Genomic DNA, 19,241 nt, shown 5'->3' with positions numbered 1-19,241 from the left:
TCTGAATTTCAAAGGATAAAGTGAGATGCCAAAACTGTTCAGAGGCAAAAAGCTAAAAGCCCCGCTCATCTAATTAATACTGATCTTCATAGATGTTTTTGGAATTCATTGCATATTCTCTTCTTTTTATCTTATTTGATTTTCAGTTGCTTGGGGACAAGCAACAATTTAAGTTTGGTGTTGTGATGAGCGGATAATTTATACGCTTTTTGGCATTATTTTCAGTATGTTTTTAGTATATTTTAGTTAGTTTTTTATTATATTTTTATTAGTTTTTATTTAAAATTCACTTTTCTGGACTTTACTATGAGTTTGTGTGTTTTTCTGTGATTTCAGGTATTTTCTGGCTGAAATTGAGGGACCTGAGCAAAAATCTGATTTAGAGGCTGAAAAGGACTGTAGATGCTATTGGATTCTGACCTCCCTGCACTCTAAGTGGATTTTCTGGAGCTACAGAAGCCCAATTGCGTGCTCTCAATTGCGTTGGAAAGTTGACATCCTGGGCTTTCCAGAAATATATGATAGTCCATACTTTGCCCGAGATTTGAGGGCCCAAACCGGCGTTCCAAATCAGCTTAAGACTGCCCGGCACTAAACGCCGGAACTGGCACAAGAATGGGAGTTAAACACCCAAACTGGCACAAAAGCTGGCGTTTAACTCCAAGAAAAGTCTCTACACATAGAAGCTTCAATGCTTAGCCCAAGCACACACCAAGTGGGCCCGGAGGTGGATTTTTATGTAATTTACTCATCTTTGTAAATCCTAAGCTACTAGTTCTCTACAAATAGGACCTTTTGCTATTGTATTTTCATCTTTAGATCTTTGAATCTTTTGATCACGTTTTGGGGGCTGGCCTCACGGCCATGCCTAGACCTTGTTCTTATGTATTTTCAACGGTCGAGTTTCTACACACCATAGATTAAGGTGTGGAGCTCTGCTGTACCTCGAGTATCAATGCAATTACTATTGTTCTTCTATTCAATTCGGCTTATTCTTGTTCTAAGATATCACTTGTTGCTCAACTTGATGAATGTGATGATCCGTGACACTCATCATCATTCTCACCTATGAACGTGTGCCTGACAACCACCTCCGTTCTACCTTAGATTGAGTGGATATCTCTTGGATCCCTTAATCGGAATCTTCGTGGTATAAGCTAGAATTGATGGCGGCATTCAAGAGAATCCAGAAGGTCTAAACCTTGTCTGTGGTATTCTGAGTAGGATTCAAGGATTGAATGACTGTGATGAGCTTCAAACTCCTGAAGGATGGGCGTTAGTGACAGACGCAAAAGAATCACTGGATTCTATTCCAACCTGGTTGAGAACTGACAGATGATTAGCCGTGCTGTGACAGAGCGCGTTGAACATTTTCACTGAGAGGACGGGACTGTAGCCACTGACAATGGTGATGCCCAACATACAGCTTGCCATGGAAAGGAGTAAGAAGGATTGGATGAAGACAGTAGGAAAGCAGAGAGACGGAAGGGACAAAGCATCTCCATACGCTTATCTGAAATTCTCACCAATGAATCACATAAGTATCTCTATGTTTATTTTATTCTTTATTCATAAATCATCCATAACCATTTGAATCCGCTTGAATGAGATTTACAAGATGACCATAGCTTGCTTCATACCAACAATCTCCGTGGGATCGACCCTTACTCGCGTAAGGTTTATTACTTGGACGACCCAGTGCACTTGCTGGTTAGTTGTGCGAAGTTGTGATAAAGAGTTGAGATTGCAATTGAGCGTACCATGTTGATGGCGCCATTGATGATCACAATTTTGTGCACCATATACCTCCATAAATTTCCCAATGAATTCATGGAAAATAGCATTCATTGCTCGTTGATAAGTTGCACCAGAATTTTTCAAACCGAAAGGCATAACCACCCATTCATAAGTACCTAATGCCCCAAGACAACAAAAAGTAGTTTTGGACACGTCATCTTCCACAATGAAGATTTGGTTATAACCTGAATAACCATTCGTAAAACTTATAATTTCGTCTCCTGCTGCATAATCGATCAACATATCTGCAATCGGTATAAAGTATTCATCCTTTGGAGTAGCATTATTCAAATCTCGAAAATCAATGCATACTCTCAACTTCCCATTTTTCTTCATCATAGGAACAATATTCAAAACCCATTCCACGTATCGTGCAGTTTGAATAAATTTTGCTTTAATCAAACGTTCTATTTCTTCTTTGATTTTTTCATTGATTCCTGGAGCAAAATGTCGCGGAGTTTGCTTCACAGGTCTAGCATTTGGTTTTAATGCTAATTGATGTTCTACAAGAGAACAATCAAGACCAGGCATCTCATGATAATCCCAAGAAAAACAATCTTCAAACTCATATAAAAGATAGAAGAGGTCAGTTCGAAAAGGATCGACAAGATCTTTACAAATATATGTAATTTGAACATTATGAGAAGTCCCCAAATTAATTTCTTCTAAGGGATCTTGAGACTCAAATCCCTTAAAATATTCCTCATCTTTTACAGAATGTTTCTCAAAACCCAAAGGTTCTAGATCATAGATACAATCAAAAGAGAAATCAACAGATTCATTAGGAATAGGACATACTTGATCATTTACTAAATCAATATCAACTTGATTCTCAGTACAATGTACTTCTGCTATTAAATCAACAATATAACTTGTAACAGTAGTTGTATTACATGAAGAAGAAAAATTTAAACTATGACTAAACTCGATCGATGGCATCGAGTTATAGCTACTAACAAAAGAACTTAAATTCCTACATGATTCCACTTTATTAGAAGAACCATCTTTATTTTCTACAGAAAGAGAATTACTTAAATAATTATGCCAAATTACCAGGTAATCAGAAACTTCTTGAACCTGGTCCATAGAGCAATCCTTTAGAAAATATTTAAGAGAGACAATCCCAGCCAGTTGGGCTTACATTCAACTCTGGGTAACGCAACTTCACCGACAAGCCTTCCAAGGATAAGTAACAACCTTCACAATTATAAGAGTTCAGCGTCCTGTCAACATTCAAAGGCTTCAACTTAGGATTATACATCCTGAAATCAACATGCAGCTCTTCGATATAAAGATTTGAATTTGCCTTAATGACTTCAGACTTGCTATCCTCCGTCCACAGAAGAACACTTTGATGCACAGTAGAAGGTACAACCCCTACACCATGGATCCAATCTCGCCCCAACAAAGCATTATAACTTGCTTTTGATGGAACCACCATGAACACAGTGTTTCGTTCGGATGATCCAACCTTTACACTCAGAGTGACTAAACCTTTTGCTAGAGTTGAAGCCCCTACTAAAGTCCATTACAGCAATGTTTGTGGGGACCAAATCATCGGGATGCTTTCCAACCTTCATCAGCATCCTCCTTGGTAAAGACTGATTGCTGCTCCACCATCAATCATGACTTTATTTACTTTGATCCCACTCAAAGTAGTAGTTATATGGAGCGGGTGGAGATGAGACTTCTGTCTTTCAGTAGTCCTACGAAAATAACCCAGTTCATCCTCATATTGAATGAAGGAGAAAGCTTCCTCAGCCTCTATTTCATAATCTTCCTCTGGGTCACCCTCAAATTCCCCCAGATACTTAGTTGGAATAATCGAAATTGTTCCAACCATTTTGTTATCTCCTTCTTCAAAGTACTCTTCATCCAAATCAACTTCCTTTCCTTTATCAACTCTCGAAGATGGAGCTAGTGCCTTGTCTTTCTCCATCCTTGTAGGAGATAGAATTCTCTTTGGGCACGTCTCTCCATCAGAAGGAAAGACAATTCGAGAATACACAGAAGGCGTTGCCCCATTGCTTACATCTGCTAGAGGCTTCTTGTTTTGATTGAAGTTTCTTCTTATTCTACCTCTTGGATACCTTCTGGCTCGACCACGATAATAGAGATATTGGTTTCGAGGAGGTCCCCGATGTTCCCACTATGGGTTGCGTTTATAAAGAGCATCTCGCTTCTGGAACTCCTGACAGTTTCGAATCCATTGAACACCTATGACCTAAGACCGGCTCAAAGGTGCAACCACATTCTGTTGATGGGTCTTAGAACTTTGCCCCTCCAAACGCCTAATTGGATGCCTTTGTCGAGCTTGCTCTTCTCTATGAGCCATCTCCTTCTTCATCCTTTCTTTTTCAAAGATTGATGCGGCTTCAGCATCGAGAACAGCATTACACCATGGACAAAAAGACATGTCCTGATCTTTAATCTTTTGCTGTACTAAGAAGTCCAGCAAGCCATCTCATGCTTGAGGATACACCGACCGAACTTGTGACTCAAAATCATCAAGAGCCACATCAAAATCATAAAACATTCCAACCATGTTCACCCCAAAACATGGTTCAATGAAGCTAACATCTACATCGAAAGGATCCACATCCACTTTCATTTCCTTCATTCCATCGTCAAATTTCAAATGTCTCTCCATTATTGCTTCCTGAATTAAGTCCCTGAAACGAACACAACTGTTACTTGAATGATTGGTTACCTAGTGAAACTTGCAATAAGGTTTCCCTTTTAAATCTTTTACCAAAAGTAGAGTTCTACCCTCAGGCAGAATTAATTGTTTATCTTTAAGCAACACATAAAAAATCTAATAAGATTTTGAAATATCAAAACTATACTTGTTTCCACTTTTCAGTTTTGACTTATTCGACTTTTCATTACCAGGAAGCTTTTTAAGTAGAGAGCAGACATATGGAGGACCCTTCTTAAGTTTGGCCAAATCGATTTTTGAATTTAATTTATTTATTGAATTTTTAGTTGAATTTTGCTTGTTCTGTATCTTGATTTGAATTGATTAAAATAAATGATAGATGTTTTATTGTTATTGAATCTTTATTTGATTAAAAAGAGAAAAAAAGAACTAAAAGAAAAAGAATAATGTATTTGCTGTTGGCCTATTGCTTTGTGCATGAGACGATGATTTTATTATTTAGATGAATATTGCTTTGGGGAATGGTGGTGATTGAAATCAATCCTTATATCTTTCATTAATTCTGAACTACAATGGTGAATTTTTACTATTGCATTGATTTCAATTGTTGAATTTTTGCTCTTATACTTTGGTAATTCCTTATTTTGATGATGATGAGTTTGAAGAACTTCTCTAAGGACCTCCTCCTCCTGCTCTTGATAATGAAAATGGTAATGCAGAAGCTTGTGAAAGTCGTGAAGATTTTATGATTGATGAAGAATAGAATGACTATTAAATGACTAGTTTTGATTTTAGTTAATTATTTGTTCATTATAGTAGTTTGGTTGGTTTATTTGCTACTTGAATTTATTTTAGTATTGTATAAACTTGTGAGTTGTGAATTTGTATTTTGATTTTTGAGTTGAGTTGTGAATTTGTGTTGAGTTGCAACTTTTGACTTGTTATGGTATATATTAATTATATTTTTATGGGTAGTTTAGTTTATTTGGGATTATTCCATTATTTGCGAAATTAATTTTGCTATCAAATTTTCATAAATTTTTATATTTTATGAGTTACGTTTACGTTCCGTCTTACGATTCAACGAATTACAATTCTAAACTAGCTTAGCAAGTCGAGGTAAAAACTACGAGTTCACTACCTTGCTCATATGTATTATTAATAAAGTGTTAGTATTTATAGGAGAACAGATTGGTAGTACCTTACTTCTAGCATAATTGATGAGCAGAAATTGAAGCACACAGATAGGGGTGTTCGCGGTGCGGTTCGGTTCGATTTTAAAGAAAAAAGTCATCCGATCTGAACGCTTAATTTATGTGTGGTGCAGTTGGATTGGATGAAATTTTTTTGGAAATCCGATCTGATCCGATAATAAGTGGTTTGGATTGGTTTGGATCTGTAATTTTTTAAATAAAAAACAATAACTTAGTTTATAAAGTTAATAACTTGTCCAACAATCCAATAATAATAAAACGTTAATCTCATAAAACATTATAAAGCAACCTATCCAAGTGTCCAACAATCCAACAAATTCAACAAGTCTTGATAAAATAGCAAAGTCTCAACAATTTCTTGATATTAAATTCTTCATGCTTAATTTTTTGCATACCAAGTACTTATGACATTGCCTTCAAAGCGTTCTAAATCTTTTGAATTGTATGTTTTGGCCACCATGTGATTTAAATTCTTTAACTTTAACTGGTCAATTTCTTGATGTTTGACAATGTGCATTTATCTCAATACATTGTCACTAGATCATATGCATCCTTGTTTGTTTGTCTCAACCTACAAATTTTCTTTGAAGTATTTCAAGCATACTAGAATGAGTGAAATATATACTTCTTTTTCCTAAATATGACATAGCTTTCAATGCTAGTGTGTGAATTCTATCCCGCATGCAACATAGAATTCACGCACTATTTTCATTAATGTCACAACCTTATTGACTCACTTCATTTTAGTGATCATCACCTCATTTCAACAATCTATGCTTCCTTGCTTTTACATTTACTCGTCTTACTATCCTGTTTTCTATCTTTCAGGATGACCTACCATAAGCAAAAAACGGAAGCAAAAGAAAGAACATGCAGCAGCCGGTTGATCTACCAGTTGAAGGTGGCAATTCGTGAAGTCGCCATACCCCCTTTACTCATCTTCGAATGCACCGAGGACGGTACAAACTTTTAAGTGTGGGGAGGTCGTTCGACTAATTGGCCAATTTTTGGGTGAAAATTTCTAATCTAAACACTTTCACATTTCATTTACTCTTCTTCTATTACCGTATTTTTTTAGAATTTTTAGTTGCATTTTCTTGGTTTGCATATATATAATAAGCTTAGTCAAAATAAGAAAATTTTCCAAGGAATTTATCTATAGGGCATTTCAAAATTGATTTGAGTAAAAAAATAATTTCATTGAACTTGCTTGAATTATATATATTGTGAAACATATTTTTGAGTCAAGAACACATAAGCTTGTGAGTTTTTGAGTCTAATTGTATGGTTGCATCATATAACCATTATTTTCCTTCTTGTGTGTAGTTCTCTCTCTATAATTGTAATCTTCGATTTGTTTGGTTCTTTATGTCCAATTTATATGATTGAGTCCTTTATTTGATTTGAGCCCACTTACCCAAATGGCCTTACCCTTTTATCCACCTTTGTTAACCAATTTTGAGCATGTTTAATTCCTTTTGTACTTAATTTTAGCACATCACTACCCCTAAGTGAAAAATAATTAATACCCCTATTTAAATCTTTAATTAGCTTAGGATAGTGAGTGTATGTGTGTGTGTCATTTAAGTGTAGAAAAATTTGGGAACTTTGGTTGATGAAAATTTAGTTCATGCTCTATATTGAAAAATTTTGAAAATTTGGGTACACATTCATTTATTAATTATGTAAACCATATGCATTCATCTTTTGTATATTATTATGTTATTGTTGAAAAAAAAAAGGAAAAGAATAAAAAGAAAACAAAATACCCCAAAGAAGAGTAATAATAACAATGCATATGTGTTGTGATTGAAAATAATGCATTAGTGTATGAAAAAGTGAGAATCATGGGTAGCTAGGTATTGTGTTGGAATTACATAGGTTGTTATATGTTATGTGAAAAAATCTTAGACAGGATGATTAGAGGGGAATTAAGTGGATCGACCCTAAATACTTGAGCGATTAGAGAGTATAAACATCTGGCGAGGGATTTGATTGTTCAATTCCATCTTTTCACCTTTTATTATTTCTTATCTTGCAAGTTTTATATATTCTTTTACATGACTCAATCCAATATGGATTTGACTTGGTTTTTAGTTGTGTATACATGCTTTCTTAGAAATTGATTTATTTTTTACTAAGAAGATACATATAGATAGTGAGATAGTATTAGTTAGAATAGTTCCATGCATTTAGATAGATTGCATATAGATAGTTTACTTGCATTGAATAAATGTTGATACCCCTTTCTTGTATCTTTCTTGGTTTAGCATGAGGACATGCTTGGTTTAAGTGTGGGGAGGTTGATAAACCCCAATTTTAGGGTTTATCTTGTGTTGACTTTAGTGGATTTTATCAATTTATCTCACATTTATTCAATGAAATAGCATGGTTTTGTGATATTCTCCTAAATTGTGCTTAAGAGTAAAAACATACTTTTTAGGCTCTTAAATTGCTAAATTTGATATCCTTTAATTCCCTTTGATGCCTTGATATATTTGCTCAGTGATTTCAGGCTTAGAAGGCAAAGATTGGATTGAAGAAATGAAGAAAAATCATGTAAAAGTGGAGAAGTCATGAAGAAATGAGGATTTGGAGAAACTCATGCCATGCGTACACATGCCTCACGCGCACGCGTGACCAGAGATTTACTCAAGCGACGCGTACACGTGACTAACTTTAAGAAATCATGGCTGGCGATTTCTAAGCTCACTCAGGCCCAAATCCAACTCATTTCTGAAGTATTTAACTAGGCCTATTTGACTTTCTCTGAATATGGGGATAACATAATAGGCTTAACTCTTGGTAATTATTGTGTTATAATTAATGACTAGGATAGAAAACCTTGATTCTCAATCCTTGCCATGAATGCCTCTTTAGTATTTGTTTTCTTTAGTTGTTCAATTTACTTTCTTGTCTTTTTATCCGCAAACCACCCCTTGAACCTCATAACCGATAACACGCATACCTCACTACAATTCCTTTGACAGACAGCCAGAGATCTAATACTCTCGGTATTTTTGTTGGTTTGCACTCGTGACAAACAAAACTAAACTCTGATGTGGGTCAATTTTTGGGTTTGGAACTATACTTGCAACGAAGTGATTCTTTTATTGAGAAGAAATTTCGAACCAACGATTATCCTGCCATCAAGTTTTTGGCACTGTTGCCGGAGAATTACAATGTGGGCTTGTTATTGGTTATTGTTCATATGTTAATATTGTGAATAGTTTGCTCTTTGTTTGTTTTCTTGTTTGAGTTAGTACTTAGGATTCTCTTTGTTTCTTAATAGTTTTTGTTTTTGTTTTCCCTTTTCACTATGAATTCTCATCCCTTTGGCTATAAGTTTGGTTACAATTATGTTATAGGGAATGAAAGATTCAATGAGGGGTCACATTATGGGAATGGAAATCAAGTTAGGGAGGAGCCACATGCTTATATTCAACCTTCATGGTAACAACCTCCTCCGGTCTCTTATGGTTACAATCCACCCCATAATGTACACAATTATGAACTAACTCCTCAAAATTGTTGTCAACCTTACTTACAAACCACACCATACCACCAAACACCTCTATATTATCCTAACACATACCCACCATACCAACAACCATATGAGCCATATGAACCATATTTAGGGCCACCATCATTCCAGCATCAATACTCCCAAGAACCACAAATTTCACATACACGACCTCAATACCTTCACCACAAGGAACCATATTCTAACTATGACACCTTTCTCCAAAACAATAAACCCTCTTTTCCGCCACCACCTTCATTGGATGAAGTTCTCCAACCTTTAATGCAAGAACAAAGAGAGCTTCTTTCCATTCTTCAAAGGCGAGAAGAAGATTTCCAAAAGATGGTTACTATAGCCGAAGCGGTAAAGCACCTAATCTCATTGTGCTCATGCAATCAAGACATTCCCATTGACGAATGTGGAGAACAAACTGAGGAGCATAATGAGAAAGAGAACTTGGAGCTTCAAGGTGAAGAAGAGAAGTCGAAACAAGAATTGCAACAAGAGGAGGAAGTTAAGATAATTGAACCAGAAGAAGTGGTTGAAGATTTAGGAGATGTTGAGTGTAAATAGGAATCTAAAGTTGTAGAGCCTCCTTCCGTGGAGTTTGAAAGTGAGGTTGAAGAGGATAGTGTACAACCTCCAAAGCATATTCTGAATGAAGAATTGGAAGAAATGAGGCAAGAAACAAGTCCTCCTATTGATGATGATTTCACATCAACATACGGTCCTTTTGAGCTTGGTGAATCCTTCCCCATTGAATTTGAATTTGATATTGAGGTAGATTTTTCTCAACCTCCGGTTTATCACTTGAATAATGGGAAAGAGTTAGAAGAAGTTGGTGAGGAAGAATTTGAATTTGAGGAAGATTGGCAAGAAGTGGAGAGTGAAGAAGCTTATCAAGTTCTTGAAGTCCCTCAAAAAAGATAGTCGGGAGTGAAAATTGCCTTATCAAGACTGTTGGAAGCATCTCTTTCTAAGTCGCCATCATCCTTTACATTTGAGTCGGTAAAAATCCTGTCCTTAAACTTTATTATTCCACTTAAGTAGGGTTTGCTTGAGACGGATGGTCAACTTATAGCTCTTTGTGGAGTGGGAAGCAAGAGAGAGTTGGTTAGTGGTTGATAACACAATTTAAGGTTCATTATGGTTGAGTCATCAAAGTTTAAGTGCAAAGGTTGGTGTAGTACTCAATTGAAGGGATCTAGGAGAGTTTGGTGCTTAAATGAGAATTCACAAGTCTTGTCACCCGAATTGAACTATGGTAATCAAGAAGAAGACTGGTGCAAAAATAAGATTTGGGATCCCGAAATTCACTTCAACAATCAACAACTAACTTTGGGATCTTGTAACTTGTTTAAATTTGCTTGAAAGCTTTGTGCGCATAATTTGGGATCCCGGTGGACATTGGAAATATAAACATTGGTGGGGATTCAAAGAAGAATACAAGCATAAGCCATCATAGCAAGGGTATCCCCCAATGTCCAACTTAAGGACTTTAAATAAAAGTACTAGATAGGAGACACCCTACCATAGTAACATCTTTTCACTTTTCTCTTTTGGGATATATTGGTAAATAACTTTAAAATTCCATGTTCTTTTAGTTTTGTTAAGTTTGTTTGATAGTTTAGTATGTTTAATAAGGTTTAGTAGTGTTTTGGTAACTTTTTAGGTGCTTAGATTGCTCAAAAAAAAAAAAAAAAAACTCACGCGTACGCATGCCCCACATGTACGCGTGCCCCCCAAAAATTTGACCATGCGTCAATGGTGTGTGGACTGTACCACCGCATGGCCTGGACAAAGAGTTGTGCCAGTACCATGCGGGTACTGTGTAATGGGCACGACTGCACGTCACGCATACACGTGACCTCCCATTTTCCCCATGCCCCACGCGTACGTGTGATCCCCTGGTTCACCCACTTTTATTTTCTCCTTTTCTCTCCATTTCTTTTCTTCTTTTCTCTTCTGTTCTCTTCTTTCCTTCTTTCAACCATCACCACCGCCACCATTTACCATCCACCATCATTTCCTTTAGTTAGTTAGTTAGTTGTTTTAATTTTCTATTTAATTTTCTATTTTGGTACTAAGTGTTAGATTATTGATTTGATTTGCTGATTCGGATGAGATACAGCTGTTGATTACTAGCACGATGCTAGTTTAGCATCATTGTTTTTAATATTCATTGTTGGATTTGTTTGTTGAGGTTATACTTTGTTGCTTGGTATTGAATTTTTCATGCTTAATTTTGTGCATACCAAGTACTTAGGACATTTCCTTCAAAGCACTCTAAATCTTTTGAATTGTATGTTTTAGCTACCATGTGATTTAAATTCTTTAACTTTAACTGGCAATTTCTTGCTGTTTGATGATATACATTTATCTCAATGCATTGTGTCACTTGATCATATACATTCATATGTTATGCTTATGCCTTAATGACATGTTAATCTTTAATTGTCTAACTATGTGCTCTACACATACTTGAAACTATTCATTTTGGCATAATGCTTCGTTTGTGAATTTGGATTGTAAACTCACCTAGGGATATCTTTTTAAAACTCTTAATCTATATGGACCATGCTTGCTATGTGATTGATTTTCACTTCTACCTCTCTTTTCCTAAGTTGCATAGCACCCATGTCTTCCATTTTATGTCAATTAGGTGATGCAAACAAACTTCAAGGTGTGTCATTGATTAATGTGCGAGTTTTATATCTCATTTGGTTCATTGAATTATCTTGCACATCAACCAATGGCCATTCCATTATCCATTTCACAATCACTTGAATCTTGCTTGAATGCTTTCGTGCCTCTTTATTACTTGTTTGCTTGTCTCAACCTACAAGTTTTCTTTGAAGTATTTCAAGCACAATAGAATGAGTGAAATGTATACTTCTTTTGGATAAATGTGACATATCTTTCAATACTAGTGTGTGAATTCTATCCCGCATGCAACTTAGAATTCACGTATTATTTTTATCCATGTCACAACCTTATTAACTCACTTCATTTTAGTGATCATCACCTCATCCCAACAATCTATGCTTTATTGCTTTTGCATTTACTCGACTTACTATCCTATTTGCTAACTTTCAGGATGACCTACTGGTGCACAAAATTGTGATCTCAATGGCGCCAACAGCTTGGTACGCACAATTGTAATCTCAACTCTTTGTCACAACTTCGCAAAACTAACCAGCAAGTGCACTGGGTCGTCCAAGTAATAAACCTTACGTGAGTAAGGGTCGATCCCACGGAGATTGTCGGCTTGAAGCAAGCTGTGGTCATCTTGTAAATCTCAGTCAGGCGGATTCAAATGGTTATGGAGTTTTAATAATTAAAAGATAAGTAAACATAGAATAAAGATAGAGATACTTATGTAAATCATTGGTGGGAATTTTAGATAAGTGTATGGAGATGCTTTATCCCTCTTGAATCTCTGCTTTCCTACTGCATTCATCCAATCCTTCATACTCCTTTCTATGGCAAGCTGTATGTTGGGCGTCACCGTTGTCAATGGCTACTTCCCGTCCTCTCAGTGAAAATAGTCCTCTACGGTTTCCCGCATGGCCAATCAGCTGTTGGTTCTCGATCGTGTAGGAATAGGATTTACTATCCTTTTGCATCTGTCACCACGCCCTACAGTCGCGAGTTTGAAGCTCGTCATAATCATCCCATCCCAGATCCTACTCGGAATACCACATACAAGGTTTAGACTTTTCGGATCTTAAGAATGCTGCCAATGGATTCTAGCCTATACCACGAAGACTCTGATCACATGAAATGGAAGGCTCTGTTATCAGGAGAGGCAACCATGCGTCGTGGACCAGGAATCCAAGAGATACACACTCTAGCTTTCGCAGGTAGAACAGAAGTGTTTGTCAGGCACGCATTCATAAGTGAGAATGGTGATGAGTGTCACGGATCATCACATTCATCAGGTTAAAGTGTGAATGAATATCTTAGAATAAGAATAAGCATGAATTGAATAGAAAATAGTAGTAATTGCATTAATACTCGAGGAACAGCAGAGCTCCACACCCTTAATCTGTGGTGTGTAGAAACTCCACCGTTGAAAATACATAAGTGATAAAGGTCTAGGCATAGCCGTGAGGCCATCCCCCAATGTCTATGATTGCATAAACTGATCAAACATAGATACACAGATCAAAATACAATAGTAAAAAGTCCTATTTATACTAGACTAGTCACTAGGGTAACATAAATGAGTAAATGATGCAGAAATCCACTTCCGGGGTATGTGCTTGGACTGAGCATTCAAGCTTTCACGTGTAGAGGTCTTTCTTGGAGTTGAACGCCAGTTTGTAACTTGTTTTTGGCGTTTGACTCTGCTTTGCAACTTGTTTCTGGCGTTTAACGCCAGAATAGGGCAGAGAGCTGACGTTAAACACCAGTTTGCGTCATCTAATGGGCAAAGTATGAACTATTATATATTGCTGGAAAGCCCTGAATGTCTACTTTCCAACGCAATTGAGAGCAAGCCATTTGAACATCTATAGCTCTAAAAATGTTATTTTGAGTGCAAGAAGGTCAGAATCCAACAGCATCAGCAGTCCTTTGTCAGCCTCTGAATAAGATTTTTGCTCAAGTCCCTCAATTTCAGCCAGAAAATACCTGAAATCACAGAAAAACACACAAACTCATAGTAAAGTCCAGAAATATGAATTTTTCTTAAAAACTAATAAAAGTATACTAAAAACTGAATAAAACATACTAAAAATTATATAAAAATAATGCCAAAAAGCGTATAAATTATCCGCTCATCACAACACCAAACTTAAATTTTGCTTGTCCCCAAGCAACTGAAAATCAAATAGGATAAAAAGAAGATAATATACAATGAATATCACAATATCAATAAAACTTAGTCCCAATTAGATGAGCGGGGCTAGTAGCTTTTTGCTTCTGAACAATTTTGGCATCTCACTTTATCCTTTGAAATTCAGAATGATTGGTATCTATAGGAACTCAGAATTTTTGATAGTGTTATTGATTCTCCTAGTTCAGTGTGTTGATTCTTGAACACAGTTACTTTATGAGTCTTGGCCGTGGCCCTAAGTACTTTGTTTTCCAATATTACCACCGGATACATAAATGCCATAGACATATAACTGGGTGAACCTTTTCAGAGTGTGACTCAGCTTTGCTAAAGTCCCCAGTTAGAGGTGTCCAGAGTTCTTAAGCACACTCTTTTTGCTTTGGATCACGACTTTAACCACTCAGTCTCAAGCTTTTCACTTGGACCTTCATGCCACAAGCACATGGTTAGGGACAGCTTGATTTAGCCGCTTAGGCCTGGATTTTATTTCCTTGGGCCCTCCTATCCATTGATGATCAAAGCCTTGGATCCTTTTTACCCTTGTCTTTTGGTTTAAAGGGCTATTGGCTTTTTCTGCTTGCTTTTTCTTTTTCTTTCTTTTTTTATTTTTTTCGCTATTTTTTTCTTTTCTCTTTTTTTTTTCCGCAAGCTTTGTTATTCACTACTTTTTCTTACTTCAAGAATCAATTTCATGATTTTTCAGATTATCAATAACATTTCTCTTTGTTCATCATTCTTTCAAGAGCCAATAATTTTAACATTCATAAATTTTACTATAAAAAATATGCACTGTTCAAGCATTCATTCAGAAAATAAAAAGTATTGCCACCACATCAAAATAATTAAACTAATTTCAAGATAAAATTTGAAATTCAAGTACTTCTTGTTCTTTTGTAATTAAACACATTTTTCATTTAAGAGAGGTGAAGGATTCATGGAATTATTCATAGCTTTAAGACATAGACACTTGACACTAATGATCATGTAATAAAGACACAAAAATAGATGACACAATAAGCATAAAAATCAAAAACAAAAAAAATAGATAGACAAGGAGATTAAGGAATGAGTCCACCTTAGTGAGGGTAGCGTCTTCCTCTTGAAGAACCAATGGAACACCTAAGCTCTTCTATGTCTCTTCCTTGCCTCTGTTGCTCCTCCCTCATAGCTCTTTGATCTTCTCTAATCTCATGGAAAATGATGGAGTGCTCTTGGTGCTCCACCCTTAGTTGGTCCATGTTGTAACTCAAGCCTTCCAAGGAGGTGTTGAGTTGTTCCCAATAGTTGTGTGGAGGAAATTGCATCCCTTGAGGCATCTCAGGGATTTCTTGATGAGGATCTTCCTCATGCTCTTGTTGAGATCCATGAATGAGCTCTTTTGTTTGCTCAATCCTTTTCTTAGTGATGGGCTTGTCCTCTTCAATGAGGATGTCTCCTTCTATGTCAATCCCAGCCAAATTGCATAGATGACAAATGAGATGAGGAAAGGCTAACCTTGCCAAGGTGGATGACTGGTCAGCCACCTTATAGAGTTCTAGAGGTATGATCTCATGAACTTTCACTTCCTCCCCAATCATGATACTACGGATCATGATGGCCCGATCCATAGTCACTTCAGATCGGTTGCTAGTGGGAATGATGGAGCGTTGGATGAACTCCAACCATCCTCTAGCCACAGGCTTAAGGTTTGGTCTTCTCAATTGAACCGGATTGCCTCTTGAGTCTCTTTTCCATTGAGCTCCTTCCACACATATGTCCATAAGGACTTGGTCCAACCTTTAATCAAAGTTGACCCTTCTAGTGTAGGGGCATGCGTTTTCTTGCATAATTGGTAAGTAGAACGCCAACCTTACATTTTCTGGACTAAAATCTAAGTATTTCCCCCGAACCATTGTAAGCCAATTCTTTGGATTCCGGTTCATACTTTGATAATGGTTTCTAGTGATCCATGCATTGGCATAGAACTCTTGAACCATTAAGATTCTGACTTGTTGAATAGGGTTGGTAATAACTTCCCAATCTCTTCTTCGGATCTCATGTCGGATATCCGGATACTCATTTTTCTTGAGCATGAAAAGGACATCAGGGATCACCTTCTTCTTGGCCACAACCTCATAGAAGTGATCTTGATAGACCTTCGAGATGAATCTTTCCATCTCCCATGATTCGGAGGTGGAAGCTTTTGCCTTCCTTTTCCTCTTTCTAGAGGTTTCTCCAGCCTTAAGTGCCATAAATGGTTATGGAAAAACAAAAAGTAATGATTTTACCACACCAAACTTAAAAGGTTTGCTCGTAATCAAGCAAAAGAAGAAAGAAAAAAGGAGGAGAAGAAGAAAATGGAGGAGATGGAGGGAGATAGTGGTTCGGCCAAAAGGGGGAAAGGTGTTTGTGTTGTGTGAATATGAAGGAGTAATGAGGGGTTTATATAGGGGTGAGGGGAGGGTTGGGATTCGGTCATTAGGATTGGGTTTGGGAAGGAAAAGTGTTTGAATTTGAAAGAGAGGTAGGTAGGGTTTTTGGGGAAGAGATATAGAGGTGATTGGTGAAGAAGTGATGGGGAAGAGTGAATGAGTTGATTGGTGAGGGGTATTTGGGGAAGAGTATTGGGGGAGGGTGGGTGGGGATCCTGTGGGGTCCACAGATCCTGAGGGGTCAATGATGTATCATCCTTGCTCCTATTAGGCGTACAAAATGCCATTGCTGTGCAATCCTGGCGTTTAATACCAGACTGTTGCTTGTATCTGGCGTTAAACGCCAGCTTTTATTCCTTTCCTGGCATTAAACGCTAGGCTACAACCTGTTTCTGGCGTTTAACAACAGATTATTGCTTCATTCTAGTGTTTAACGCCAGTCTGGTGCTTGTTTCTGGCGTTTAACTCCCAGAATGGTACCAGACTGGGCATTAAATGCCCATTTTGCTACCCTTACTGGCATTTAAATGCCAGTAAGTTCCTCCTCTAGGGTGTGCTATTTTTAATAATATTTTTTATTTTTCTTGAATTTTTGCAATTGTTTTTGTGACTCCACATGATCATCAACCTAAAAAAAGGAAAATACATAGATAAATAAAATTGGGTTGCCTCCCAATAAGCGCTTCTTTAATATCAATATCTTGACAGTGAGCTCTCATGGAGCCTCACAGATGTTCAGAGCATTATTGGGACCTCCCAACACCAAACTTAGAGTTTGACTGTGGGGGCTTTGGTTGACTCTGCAGTGAAAGAAGCTTTTCTTGCTTCTTCTCCATGGTTACAGAGGGAGATCCTTGAGTTTTAAATACAAGGTAGTCCTCATTCAGTTGAAAGACCAACTTTCCTCTATCCACATCAATCACAGCTTTTGTTGTAGCTAGGAAGGGTCTTCCAAGGATGATGGATTCATCCTCATCCTTCCCAGTGTCTAGGATTATGAAATTAGCAGGGATGTAAAGGCCTTTGACCTTTACTAGCACGTCCTCTACCTGTCCATAAGCCTTTTTCATGGATTTGTCTGTCATCTCTAATGAGAATGTGGCAGCCTGGCCTGTACCTCAAAGATTCCCAGTTTCTCCATTACAGAGAGTGGCATTAAGTTTATGCCTGATCCCAGGTCACACAGAGCCTTCTCAAAGGTCATGGTGCCTATGGTACATGGAATTAGGAATTTACCAAGATCCTGATTCTTTTAAGGTAAAGTATGTTGAACCCATGTATTCAGTTCATTAATGAGCAATGGAGGCTCATCCTCCCAAGTCTCATTACCAAATAGCTTGGCATTCAGCTTCATGATTGCTCCTAAATACTTGGCAACTTGCCCTTCAATAATGTCTTCATCTTCTTCAGAAGATGAATAGTCATCAGAGCTCATAAATGGTAAAAGGAGGTTCAATGGAATCTATATGGTCTCTAGGTGAGCCTCAGATTCCTTAGGTTCCTCAATTGGGAACTCTTTTTTGTCTAGAGGACGTCCCATGAGGTCTTTCTCACTGGGATTCACGTCCTCCTCCTCCTCTATGCATTCGGCCACACCAAGTAAGGTTATGGCCTTGCACTATCTTTTTGGGTTCTCTTCTGTATTGCTTGGTTGAGTACTAGGAGGAGTTTCAGTGACTCTTTTACTCAGCTGGCCCACTTGCGCCTCCAGATTTCTAATGGAGGATCTTGTTTCATTCATGAAGCTTAGAGTGGCCTTAGATAGATCAAAGACTATGTTTGCTAAGCTAGTGGGGCTCTGCTCAGAATTCTCTATCTGTTGCTGAGAGGATGATGGAAAAGGCTTGCTATTGCTAAACCTATTTCTTCCACCATTATTAAAGCCTTGTTGAGGCTTTTATTGATCCTTCCATGAGAAATTTGGATGATTTCTCCATGAGGAATTATAGGTGTTTCCATAGGCTTCACCCATGTAATTCACCTATGCTATTGCAGGGTTCTCAAGATCATAGGCTTCTTCTTCAGAAGATGCCTCTTTAGTACTGTTGGATGCATTTTGCAATCCATTCAGACTCTGAGAAATCATGTTGACTTGCTGAGTCAACATTTTATTCTGAGCCAATATGGCATTCAGAGCATCAATTTCAAGAACTCCCTTCCTCTGAGGTGTCCCATTATTCACAGGATTCTTTTCAGAAGTGTACATGAACTGGTTATTTGCAACCATGTCAATAAGTTCCAGAGCTTCTGCAGGTGATTTCTTCAGGTGAATAGATCCACCTGCAGAATAGTCCAATGACATCTTAGACAATTCAGACAGACCATCATAGAATATATCCAGGATGGTCCATTCTGAAAGCAAGTCAAAAGGACACTTTTTGGTCAGTTGCTTGTATCTTTCCCAAGCTTCATAGAGGGATTCACCATCTTTCTGTCTGAAGGTTTGAACATCCATTCTAAGTTTGCTCAGCTTTTGAGGAGGAAAGAACTTGGCCAAGAAAGCGGTGACCAGCTTATCCCAAGAGTTCAAGCTATCTTTAGGTTGAGAGTCCAACCATATTCTAGCTCTGTCTCTTACAGCAAAAGGGAAAAGTGATAAACCATTATTTTATGAATTATATTGTGTTTAATTGTGTGGTTTTATCAAGTCTTCACCCACTTATTCATATGATTTGCATGTATTTACAATTCTTTCCCAAAATTGTTCTATGATTGAAAACTTACTTTCCAAAGATCTTTTAATTGTGTATTTTTGTTCTCCTTTATACCATTCAATGTCGTGATTTGTGTGTTAAGT

General features: G+C 37.3%; 1 non-coding gene across 1 annotated transcript; it reads left to right on the top strand.

The window, feature by feature from the left end:
* Nucleotides 1–18,804: 18,804 nt before the first annotated feature.
* Nucleotides 18,805–18,908, top strand: LOC130937132 (small nucleolar RNA R71). The gene has a single exon (XR_009068364.1). It is a non-coding gene; the product is annotated as a small nucleolar RNA R71 (small nucleolar RNA).
* The last annotated feature ends 333 nt before the right edge of the window (nt 18,909–19,241 follow it).

The sequence above is a fragment of the Arachis stenosperma genome, chromosome 6 (assembly GCF_014773155.1).
Source record: "Arachis stenosperma cultivar V10309 chromosome 6, arast.V10309.gnm1.PFL2, whole genome shotgun sequence".
Taxonomy (NCBI): Eukaryota; Viridiplantae; Streptophyta; class Magnoliopsida; order Fabales; family Fabaceae; genus Arachis; species Arachis stenosperma.
Note: the sequence above shows the minus strand (reverse complement) of the source record. Positions and strands in the feature narration are given on the sequence as shown.